Source organism: Peromyscus eremicus, chromosome 5 (assembly GCF_949786415.1).
Source record: "Peromyscus eremicus chromosome 5, PerEre_H2_v1, whole genome shotgun sequence".
In the NCBI taxonomy this organism is placed as follows: Eukaryota; Metazoa; Chordata; class Mammalia; order Rodentia; family Cricetidae; genus Peromyscus; species Peromyscus eremicus.
In genome coordinates, this window is record NC_081420.1 from 49,929,312 (window position 1) to 49,941,863 (window position 12,552).

The 12,552-nt window shown below is 38.9% G+C and overlaps 1 long non-coding RNA gene across 1 annotated transcript; it reads right to left on the minus strand.

Moving 5' to 3' along the window:
• Nucleotides 1-506: 506 nt before the first annotated feature.
• LOC131910486 (uncharacterized) lies at nucleotides 507-10,221 on the minus strand. The gene is made up of 4 exons (XR_009379139.1): nucleotides 10,035-10,221; nucleotides 5,785-5,876; nucleotides 2,935-3,077; nucleotides 507-682 (listed from the first exon to the last, which is right to left on the minus strand). It is a non-coding gene; the product is annotated as an uncharacterized LOC131910486 (long non-coding RNA).
• Between the last annotated feature and the right edge of the window lie 2,331 nt (nucleotides 10,222-12,552).

A 12,552-nucleotide genomic window follows, 5' to 3' on the forward strand; every position in this document is an offset into this window, starting at 1 on the left:
TCAATAGTGTAGTGTGAGAGTCTCTAAGTATCACAGAATATTAAGATGAGAAATATCCCATTTTTTCAGCAGTAAGATGGCTACCTAGCTTTCTATTTGATTTTAATATGACAACTCTGCTTATTTTAACTGTTTGTTATCATAAAAGTATAAACTGAAAAGTAGCAATGATGGGTAAGTGTAACACATTACTTTAAATAAACTTGTCCTGCACACAGCACATGGAAAGTCTATTTACATTACAGTAAGCTGTTTTCTCATGCATTTACAATTCTGCTGTTCAAATAAATTAAAAAAAAATGACAGCTCAATTTAGTTTATCTGGTCCAACCTCAAAGACAACAATTGCTGTAATTTTAGTATAGAGAACTCTTGGTATTCGAAATAGAATAATCAGCTAAGTTTTTTTCAGAGAAAGTATGTTTTAATTGCTTCTTTAAAAATGAAAAGAAATATAAAAAACATACTAAACAATAAAATTCAACATATTAAATTGGCAAGAGAAGTGAGCATGAAAGTCATTTTATGAACCGAAAGATGTTAACAATGGAAGGATGGTTAGGATAACACATTATTTTCCATGTTGCTTTTGATGAACTGATCGATGCAGCAGCTCTCATGGAGACTGAAAGAACATGTGAGGGGAATGTTGTGGGATTTGCAGGGAGTTCTAAATTCTTTTCTGTATTAAGTCGAATTTGTGCCAGCAAGATAAGGCATTCTGTTGACAATGTTCGTAACTAAATTAGACTTCACATTCTCCTTTTCTACTGCCACTTTCTGGCGCAGGTGTAGAACTATTCACAGACAGACAAGATGACAAAAAGACAGCAGAGTGGAGCAAGGTGTGGCTTTGAAATGGGAAGACAAGTTCAAGTTCCTTCTTCACCTTGCATTAGATGGCTTGCTGCCTGAAGAACATGGATAGCTGGGGCTTAGTTTCACCTCTCAAATGCTGTTCCTTATCTTAGAATCATGTGGGGAACTGGGTATCTTTGGCTTGCTATTAAAACAGGAATTGTAGAAGACTAAGCCAGGCTGCAGTCAGATGGACCTCACTTATCTTCAACATCTCTTGTCTCTGATTTGTGCTCTTTCCATTTGTCAAGGTGACTGTTAGTTACTTCTTTCTCCGAGGCCCACCATCCCCATCTCACATGCTCACCTCCATCTTAAACTACTATTTCTCAATCTCTCTCCCTCCCTCCTTCCCTCTCTGTCTATGTCTCTGTCATCTCTCTCTCTCTCATTCCTTCTTTCCTTCTCTCTCCCTCTCTCTCTCCAGGTTTTTGTTGTCTTTGTTTAAAAGTCCCCTCTGCAGGCTGGGTGGTGGCAGTGCATACATTTAATTCCAACACTCAGGAGGTAGAGGCAGGAAGACCTGAGTTTGAGGCCACTCTGATCTACAGAGTGAGTTCCAGAGCTGCACAGAGAAACCTTATCTCAAAACGCAAAACAACAACATGAGCCCCCTTTGCCTGGGAAGTATCTTTCTTCTTTTCCCATTCTCCCCTTTCTCCCACATGCTGCCATTTCCATACCCACAGGCCTAGTTATAGGCCTATTGTCATAGAGTCATTTTTGCCTAGGCCACTCATACAAGGCATGCACCCACTTAACCTGGCCTAGATCTGGTCACTGGCCCAATCTAGGGGTAGGGGAATGAGCAGAGTCTCACATCAGACACATAACAAAAGAAAGAAGTCCGCATGTCACATCACAAAAACAGTATGAATAGCCAAGACAACATTCTTCCATCAATCCCAGTAGTCCTATAGAAATGTTCTCTAGAAGAACCTTAGGACACAGAATTAAAAAAAAAACATAAACTTTATCAAAGAATTCAAAGAGTTTAAAGAAGACACAAAAACTTGATTGACCACCAAGAGAATTCAAAGATAAAATATAGGAATTAAACAACACAGGCCAAGACTGTGGAAAAAAATTAAAGAACTGGAAAGGAACATACAGGAAATGTGGGATACCAAGAAAAGACCAAATCTTCAAATTATAATCATAGATGAAGGCTAAGAATCCTAGGCCAGCTCTTCAAAGAGATATAGAAGAAAACTTCTCCCAACTAAGGGAAAGACATACCTATACAGATATAAGAATCACACACAGAAACCCAACTAGACAAGCCCCCAAAAGAAACTCCCCACAGCATATCACTAAATACACAGAACAAAGAAAGAGTATTGAAAGCTGCAAGAGAAAAAACACAAGTCACACATATGTAAAACTCCATCAGAATAACACCCTATTTCTCAATGAAAACTCGTAAAGCCAGAAGAGCTTGAAGCAATGCATCCCAAACTCTAAAAGACCATGACCACCGACCTAGTAGACTACTGTATCCAGTAAAATGATTCACCACAGTGAAAGGAGAAAGAAAAACTTGCCATGATACAACCAGCCTAAACAAATTCATATCCACCAAAACAACCCTAAAGACAACACTGGAAACAATACTTCAGACTGAAGAGAGGAATGAGCATATCCAGGAGACTCTAGAAAGAGAACAAATCAGCTATAATCAATGAAATGCAGCAGAACTAAGAACACAAACAACAACAACAACAAAAATGGCTGTAGTAACACACCTAGACACCTTCTCTAAGACACTACTTTATTGCTGTCACAAAACTCTGCTCTCTGATGGCTAATGACATAGACAGATTCACAAATACAAGAGTAAATAATATCAACATAACTGCACAAAGAGGAATAAATACTGTTAGTATTTTTGTATATTTACATCTAATTTTACAGTCTGCAAATCCAAAACAAGCATTAACAATAAGAAAACTGATTTGGTAAATGGCTTATATGTTTTTATATTCTCATTTCCATTGTTTAGTAAACCACGTGAATTTTTCACAGCTATTTATAAAAACACTATGTATTTGTGCATACATGTGTCTGTGAGGACACATGTATGCACATGCTGTAATGGCTAGAAAAGGGTATTGAAACTTCTGGAGCTGGAGTTGCAAGCAGTTGCCAGCCACTTGACATGAACTTCAGTCCTCTGGAAGAGTGGCAAGTATTCTCAACCCCTAAGGTCTCTGCCGCCCCTTTAGTTTTTAATATTCATAGAAAACAGTTTTCAGATTTTTATAATAATCCATCAAACATAGAGCAAAATCAATATACTAGTTTCTCTCCTGTTGAAAGGAGCTGTTGAAAATACTTGGCTCTTATAAGCAAGACACAATGGCAACCTCATTAAAAATTCTCATGCACATCCAATCCTAATTCAGCAGGACCCATTCTTAGAAGAATTCCTGGGTATGTGCATTTTTAATGCTTAGATATAAACTGCCAAATGTTCTCCTAAAAAGATTGCATCATTTTGCTCCTCTGCCAGCTCTGTCCAGAGGTACTCTCTTCATCATGCTCCTCCTGCAAGGGCAAGACTCATCACACTGAATTTTCATGACTTATTTACTTCTCACCATTCTAGGTTGCAAATTCCTGGAAAGCAGAGGCTGTACCTTTGTCCTTTTAGATCCTAAGCTCTAGGGCAGAGTCTTCTATGAAAAATGAGAGGGGATATAATTCATAGGATGAAAGATATAATAGTTCTCTAGTCTGATTCTCATACATTTCCAGTGTTGATGCTAAATTATTGATGGTTTAAAACTATAGAATTCATCTTTTGTGTCACAACATTGTCGGAGCCTCTGATTTCAACACTGACTACAGAATGCCTTGGATCAGCTCTGGCAGGCTTCTTCTTCTACACAGTGATGGCTATAAATGGAACATGGTTACAAAAAGTGAGTTCATGGGGCTAGAGAAATGGCTCCATGGTTAACAGAACTTGCAGAAAACCTAGGTTCAGTTCCCAGAATCTACAATGTGGCTCACAACCATCTTGCCTCTTTACTGCCTGCTGGTACACACACACACACACACACACACACACACACACACACACACACACATATAATAAAAGTAAATAGTTTATATTAATTCCACCTTTAATTCAGTAGTGTAGGAAAACTTAGAAAAATCTTCCTTTGTCATTTTGGACCCTAGGTTCTAAGGCAGAGCCTGCTGTGAAAAATAAGAGAAGATAACAGTTTTCTAGTCTGATGCATACTCATACACATAAAAGTAAATACTTTATATTAATTCCACCTTTGATTCTGAGTATTATAGAAAAATTTTTAAATGTAATACACACACACACACACACACACACACACACACACACACACACACATACAATATTCCCTGTTAGCAATGGATGAGGCCCCAACATTGGTTAATGTACCTGTTTCAAACAACCCAAGCTCATCTGACAAATTCCCATGTGGGACCTATATTCCATTTGTATCATGTAGAGTCATATGATACTGATAATTTATAAGTGGTGAGGAATGCCTCCTTAAATCTTTTTATCATTCTTTTCAAATCATTATTGAAAATACTTATTAAATGGGGTTTTTTTAATCTGATTTTAAAAAATGATGAACTATAAAGTTAGTGTCCATACAGCAGTGGCAGTTTTAAATCTGAAAGTTGTCCATCACAGACACAATCAGTTCTGAGTAGTTCAAAGAAATACACCACTGTTGTCTGCACTGGAAGCAAAATGAAACCCCCACCTGTTGCATTTCTACAGAATTAACTCTTCAGTGATGTCAGACATGCAGGGTTATTAAAAGAGGGAATGTTTAGGCCGGAAGAGAAATGGATCAGGTCAAGAATGCACAGAGCTGGTGTGATGAATCAGGGTTAGGAGCTGGCAATAAGATTTCAAAACCTGGCCTGATAAGTAGTAGAGCCACTGCATCTGTATTCCTCAGTTTCGCCACTGTGGCTATTACTGTGCTACAGAAATGATAGTACTTACATCATAGATGTTTTCGAGGTTAAACATGTTCACACATGTATAGCACTAGAGAAAAGATCTGATACTCTGTTTTGTTTTGATTTTTATAATTGCATTTTCTACTGATTAAAACCTTCAAACTTCAAAAACATTTGTTAATATATTTAATATGGTAACTAATGGAAAACAACCAACAAAGGTATGTAAAAATATAAGGAAAATGTTACATTTTTAATGGATTAGTGCATGCAAAAATACACTAATAATAGTTTGGATTGTGTGTATCCATAAGATATTTGATCTTTTCCTAGATGCTTTCACCATATCTAAGTTAAATAATCTTATTTTAGTATACCTGTTTCATCATGTTTTTCAATAAAGGTACATTTAAATTGTGTTAAAATGAAATAAATTAAAAATATGTACAACTTAAGTGAAATGTTGTATTTAGCTTTGTTCTTATCCAACTTTGGTGCTTAAGTAGACTTTAGAAAAATATGAATGCATTCTCTAAAATGTATACTGATTTCTTATAAGTATGCTTTATAAAAGATACCCAACTTTTGTGGTTCACATATCCCATAATCTGTTCTCCTTTAGACCACATAAAAGAAAGGACCTCCATATTAAAATAACTGAATTCATGTGCTTCAATTACTTGTTAATAATTGGTTTGTTTCCAATAACATAGAGTTCATATTTAGAAACGAATTACAACTTATTTTAAAAGCTCATATTGGTTATTGGAGAACAATTAACAAATAGTCATGCTATCTTCTCATGAATATCTGTATGGATAAATGAGAAAAATTCTAGAAAGTTGGGCCTATAAAATAACCCAGAAAGTTGAGAAGGTAATTTCTCCATTAAGCCCCTTTAAAGGTAGTTTCCTATTTTTAAAAGTTCTCCCTGAAGGACGACAGCACAAATTGTATACCAACCTATTAGCAATTTCCACTGGAGCCAACAGATTACACCGAAATTTAAGCTGAGCATCACATTGTAGGATTCACCAGAGACCACTGCTTGATGTCTGCAAAGAGTTAATAAAGGTATCAAACCTAATCTGTAAAAGGGAGTATAAAAGGAAAGAGAATACCAGATTCATATCTGACAGATTTAAAATGAGTCTCATTTTAAAAAAAGAGAGAGAGAGATGAAATGCATTCTTCAGGTATTCAGGCCTGCTTTTAATTAAATTCTGGAGAATGATGAGAGAAACCAGAAGGACTAGACTCAGCTCAAAACCCTTAGCACCTCAGAGTTTAAATAGGCTGTCCTGAAGAGAACTTCCCCTCTATGGTGTAGCTCAGCCTAACTTCTGAAAAATAAATTGTTTCCCAGATCATCTTCTATGCCTATGGGAATGTTACAGCTAATTGAGAATAACAAATGGAAATGAATTTGTTACACCCCCCCACCCCACCTCAGTGTCCTTTAAGCCAAAGCTAAACTCAAATGCCTATTTTTAGAAATGGGTGGATTTCCTTAATGTGGTTTTCTAGATATGCACAAAGCCTGCAATAACATCTAAGCTGTTATCTGAAATGACACAGCTACATCTTACATCCGTGGGCAGAATTACTGTGTGCACACATTTTATACCTTGCTGTAAACAAGACATATTTACTTATATTCCCACCTGGCAAACAGGGGTGTTTCCCAAAGAGGAACGAACAAGCTTAGCTGTTAAAATTAGAAGGATGCATATAGAAACAAATGATACCTCTTTCTAGATAAGAAAGCAATTGTGTGCACTATTAAATAACCTCAGATGCTGTGAACATTCTCCAAGAGATAACATTCTTGGGGGCAATCTGACTATGGCAGCCTGGGAGGGATTTAGGTTTGTGAGAGGCAAGTGAGATAATGCCTTTGAAGGAAAATGGAGGAGTGAATGTCAGCAGATGGGGCACCCTTTAACCCAGGGCTCCCCGTTGTCACAGAACCCATGCTGGTGAAAGAGGTGAGCATGCAGAACTGTCAGAGTGCAGTGTACCTCTGAGCTGTTCTCATCCATGCTGTAATAACAGGAAGAAAGGAACTCCTTTTTTCCTGACTTAACTTCAAGTTACCAGCATATGAAGGTTTCCTTCATGAACCATGCAGTCCTTTAGAGGATGACACGTCAGTACCCCACAACTTAGTTAATCTCTAATGACTGGACATTGGCTGAGAGTCAGGTCCCATAAGTGGGGAGTTCAGTGCCACATCACTGCCCCCCCCCGTTTCAGATGCCAAATGCATTTTCAAGCCACCCAAACTTCTGACAGCTACAAGTCAAGGGACCCCATAGCCCCTTTCAAGAGACTGCTTATTGGCTAGAATGACTCCTAGAACTTAGACTAATACTTTACGTATATTGTCCTGTTGGTTTTAGAAGAAAAGAGATGGGAGAGATGTGTAGGACAGTGAGGAGATAAAAGAGACAAAATGGGACAAGAACCACAGCACATGTTTTATCTGGGAAAAAAACCTGCCAAGGGCAACTCTAGCTCAAGAAAAAGGACCTGTAGTCTACTTACAGGTTGGGATAAATATGATGCAGAAAGGGGGAACTTTGGTCCAGGGTTGCTGGGACTACCCAGTTAGTGAGTTATGGATTACCAAACAGTGTCAAGTGATTGATAAACATCTCCTGTGATCAGCTATTATGGAAGGCAACAGGGTGGGAAGAATAAGGATCTAGAAAAAAAAAAGCCATCCAGGACCCAAATTTGTTTGGGAAATTGTTGTTGTTTATCCGATATGGAGCTTTACAAAATGGTACAACCATGGCTAACAGGTATGTTGTAGGGAAAGAACTTAGAATACCTGTGCTCTCTGTGACTCCATTCTCAGTATCTGGAAGGCTCTCTAAGTGATATTCTTGGTGTTTTGTGAGGAATTCATTACACAGGCATGATTGATGTGTAAGGAATTGGTGACCAGCACAACCTCCTCCCCAGAGGCAGAGTGGTAAGGATTTAGGTATGAACTCCCCAGTCACAGGTGTGGCACCCTGGAAAGATGCACACACACCCCTTAATATCCCATTAGCATAGAGAAAGACACAGCATGTTGGGGATTTTAGGGATTCCAGGGTTTTTAGAACTGTGTACCAGGAATGTAGGGGAGGGAGGGGAACCAAACTCATGCTATTGATAATGTCACAGGAAGTCTCTGAGCCACATTATTGGGCAAGAATCATCTGGTATAGTACCATATTCTCTCATACTTAGCTACTGAGAGGGAGTAGATAGGTGGGGCAGGAGGGGGATACTACTAGTAGGGGAATATGGCCAGGTGGGAACTACCGCCCACAAAACAGTGGAAGGTCCTAGGTTCAATCCCTAATGTGTTCCTGCTTCACACACACACACACACACACACACACACACACACACACACACACACCATCACTGCTAGAGATGGACAATATATCCTTTCCCAGTATTCAATCTGTAAAGGAGAGCTGAGCAGAGGCTCCCACAAACAACTTAAAGACTACTATATAAAGTAAGACCTCTATCCACAGGAGCAGTACTTAAAACTCATTTACCTCTGGCTTGTTGTATATCTGTTCACAGACGTGCATCTTTGCTTTGTAATGGCATTTCAGCCATCCATTATCAAGGGCTGAAAAGAGATTGACATTTTCATAAATCCTTAGCCTAATTCATCCTTTGAATTTTTTATCCTTGTTTCTTAAGACCCAGTGGACTCTGGGACTTAAATTTAGTTCCTGGTTTCCCTGTTTCTTTGTAGGGTCAGACACAGGTTACTTAACTTTGTAAGCCTTGATTTCCTTAACAGTTTAACTGTAAACTGTGAATGATGATAAGGATTGAAGGTGAGGATATAATGAAAAAGTAGGTTGAAACCCATCAACATGATGCTTGACACGAAGTAAGCCTTATAAAATACCAGCAATTTGTATTGTGATTATAATTCTTGTGTCTGTGTTATTTGTGTGTTTTATACTATTATCCAAAAACATTTGGATCACTGTGTTTTGAGCTGGTGTGTGTGTGTGTGTGTGTGTGTGTGTGTGTGTGTGTGTGTGTGTATGTGTGTGTGTGTGTGTGTGTGTGTGTGTGTGTGTGTGTGCATATGGAGGTCAGAGGCCAATCTTGACTATCATTATTCAGGCATTGTCCACCTTCTTTCTTTCTCTTTCTTTTTTTAATTTTTAGAATGAGTCTCAGTTTTCCAATTAAGCTAAAATGTCTGACCCATGAACCCCAGGAATCTTCCAACCTCCTGTCTCCTCAGTGTTGGGATTACAGACACACACAGCCATGTTCAGCTTATATGTGGGTTCTGAGCATTGAGCTCAGGTCCTCATGTTTTCAGGGCAAGTTCTTCAAATCCAACCCATCTCCCAGCCCCTCTCAAAGCTCTGTTTTGAGCCCTTCATAGTATTTCTCAGTTTGACAAATAGAAAAATAGTGTCAGAAGGCACCTGAATAGGCCCTGTCCAGCTCCCATAAGCATTAAATTTGAGGTCTTACCTGACAGTAAACAAAGCCAAAGTTTAATTATGTATATTAAACTTTCATACTTTGGAAGAACAAAACTAAATATCGAGGCTATGAGGAAGATAAGGGAAGCCAGATCACCAAGCATATTTGGGATAAGACACCTGCTTCAGAAGTGCCTGGTTTACTAGTCAAGAAAAGTCAGCTCTTCTTAACATCATTTCATTGAGAAAAAAATGATCCTCTCAAAATTGTTAGCTACTTGAGAATATTATTGATGGACATGAGCAAAAGTGATGTCATCTGATATTATGTTGAAGGGTGGGGCCAAGTGTAGCTTCTTGTGGGTACAAACTAACTTGCAAAACTGTTTCACGCCTGCTCCTGCCAGTGATGGGAACTGCTATTCAAGTGTGAGGATCCATTTGCAGATATCAGTTAAATATCCCATGCAGCCTTGATGTGGCTAACAAGAGTGCCTGCCTTGGGGAGATGGGTCATTTCCAGCTTCACAATACATCTAGTTTTCTGAGAGCCGACATCAGAGCCAAGAGAAGAAACAAGTGGACTATGGAGAGCTCACTCCATGTCTGTGCGGGCTGTTTTTGGGAACCCCAGGGATACCACAGTCCACAGATGCTCATGCCCCTTAGTAAAAGATCCACATGTTTGGGGTGACCTCCACAGCTCCTCACACATACTTTATATCATTTCTAGATTATGTCAATTACCCTGAACTAAAAGAGATGCTGTATACATAGCTGTCCCAAGGCATTGTTTGGAGGATGATAACAAGAAAATGTCTGTATGTGTTCAGTACAAACTCAATTTCTTTTCAAATATCTTAATCCATAATTGGTGGAATCCAAGGGATACAGGTACAGCAGGCCAGCTGTATACAGAAGTAGCTATAAATGAAAAGAGTAAAGGAAATAGTGTGTTAGGTTGTGACCATTGATGTGGAGACAAACAAAACTTAAGAGGAGAAATAATGTATAAAGGAGACAAAACTTGCAAAACTCTAATAATGTATTAATTTAAACATATGTTTTAAAGAAATTATGACACCAGAGACGTGATTTTTTTTACACATTCACAAAGAAATCATATTTTAAAATTTTGTGTTACGTATGTTTAGTGTAGATTCTAGGAGAGAACCCTTTAGATAATGTACATGCATATGTGCACATGCTGGTTATCCCCCGATAAGATAATTTGTAGTGACCTTTCTAGTTGATTTTCAAAGTAATTTTGTTTAGTCTTCAATAACACCCAATATATTCCACATATTCTCCACCTTTGCTGAAACGTATGTATACCCCTTCCCCTCCCGTCTCTCCAAGGCCATTCTCTCTTATTTTCTCATCTACCTTCCTTTAGTTCCTGCTCTCCACATTCAGTTTCTTTCCAGTTTATTTCTGTGTGAGTGTCTGTGTGTCTGTGCGTGTGTTTGAGGGGGTGAGTATGTGTTCCTGTGAGGGGTGTGCTTGTGCAGGCCAGGGGACAACGTCAGTGTCATTCTTCATGTGTGGTCCACCTTGATTTTTTTTTTTTTTGAGACAAGGTCTGTCATTGGCCCTGGACTCATAGATTAGGTTAGGCTGGCTGGCTAGGGGGCCCTGGAAATCTTCCTGTCTTCGGCTTCCCTGTGCTAAATTATAAGCTACCATGAGGATAGTTCTTATGTGGGTCCTGGGAATTGATCTCAGGTCCTCATGCTTGCACATCAAGCACATTACCAACTAGGCTATCTGCCTAGCCCCAATTTTATTTATTTTTAAATTTATTAGTTCTACTGCTACTACTACAACTATGACTACTACTACTGTTGATGATTGAATTCAGGGCCCTTCACATGCTAAGCACTCCTCTATCACTGACCCAATTACCAAACTCCTCTCATTTTCAAAATTAAATAATTGCTAGGGAATGATGATTCTTCAATTAATCTTTCTTCTAGAGCCTCCCCCTCAGGGACTGCCACCTATTTTTTTTCTTAATAGAACTATATTTTAATTATGTTGAATATATTTGTGGTGGTTAATTTTCATTCAACTTTATTAGAGTTGGAATTGCTTGGGATACATATCTCTAGGTGTAAATGTGAGAGTGTTTCTCAAGAGATTTATCTGAGGAGGGAAAGTCCACCCTGAATATGGGTTGCACCATCCCATAGGCTGGGCTCTTGAGCTCCATAAAAAGATGGAAAAGAGACAAGTGAGTTGCGCAGTAGCTTTCATCTCCCGTTCTCTCTCTGACTCCCTGCTGTGGCGGATGTGACCTGTTCCCTCATGATCTTGTGGCCAAGCCTTCCATGCCACAGTGGACTGTACCGTGAGCCAAAATAAACCCTGCCTTCTACAAGTCAGTCTTGTCAGTGTTTTGTCACTGAAGCAAGAAAGGTCCTAAACACAGTACTTAACCATCATGCTTCCTCTTCCTGCTCCCGGGCAGCTAATGGATGACTCTGAAGTACTAATGATCTTTTCTCTGAAGCACAAAGAGTATAAACAGCAGGCTTGTTAAGTTAGTAAGTTTGCTTTAGTGATACATGTTAAATTTGAAAACTGGGTTTATATTCATTTTACTTTCCAGAAGCAGTTTTATCTGAGCAGAGATGGTTGCCACACCGGGTTGGCCATGTGCACCAGAACCAGGTGTGTTTAACCTAAAGTTGATTTGTTTCCAAAGTTAGGATTCTGAAATTTCATACTCATCAAAAGGAAAACTTTGTTGTCCTTATGTTCTTGTGCCAAACCATAAATTCTGCTTTTGTTTTATACTATGATGTCTTGAGGATATTAAAGAAGTCAGCACTTCATTTTGTACATTCACACCTCCACAGCTGCCACCAGTGTATGTGTGAAAATAACTTGACTGTAAGAATGCAAGGCAGAGTCAGAATGCTTGACTAGATGCCAAGGTCTGGGATTCAATCCCCAGCACCACACAATAACACAGGAACAACACTGGCACCACACAAACAACAATAATATGATTAGAAGTTCACTTTCTTGGCCGATTAAGATATCAGAATTGCCTGAACATGATGGTAGAAATCTTTAATCCCAGCAATCAGGAGACAGAAGCAGGCAGACCTCTGTGAGTTTGAGGCCAGCTTGTATGTATAGCAAGTTTCAGGCAAGCTAGGGCTACACAGTGAGACTCTGTTTTGAACATTAAAATATTCATAGGAGCTGGAAATGGCCTAGTGGTTATGGGTGCTTACTGCTCTGACAGAGGACCTGT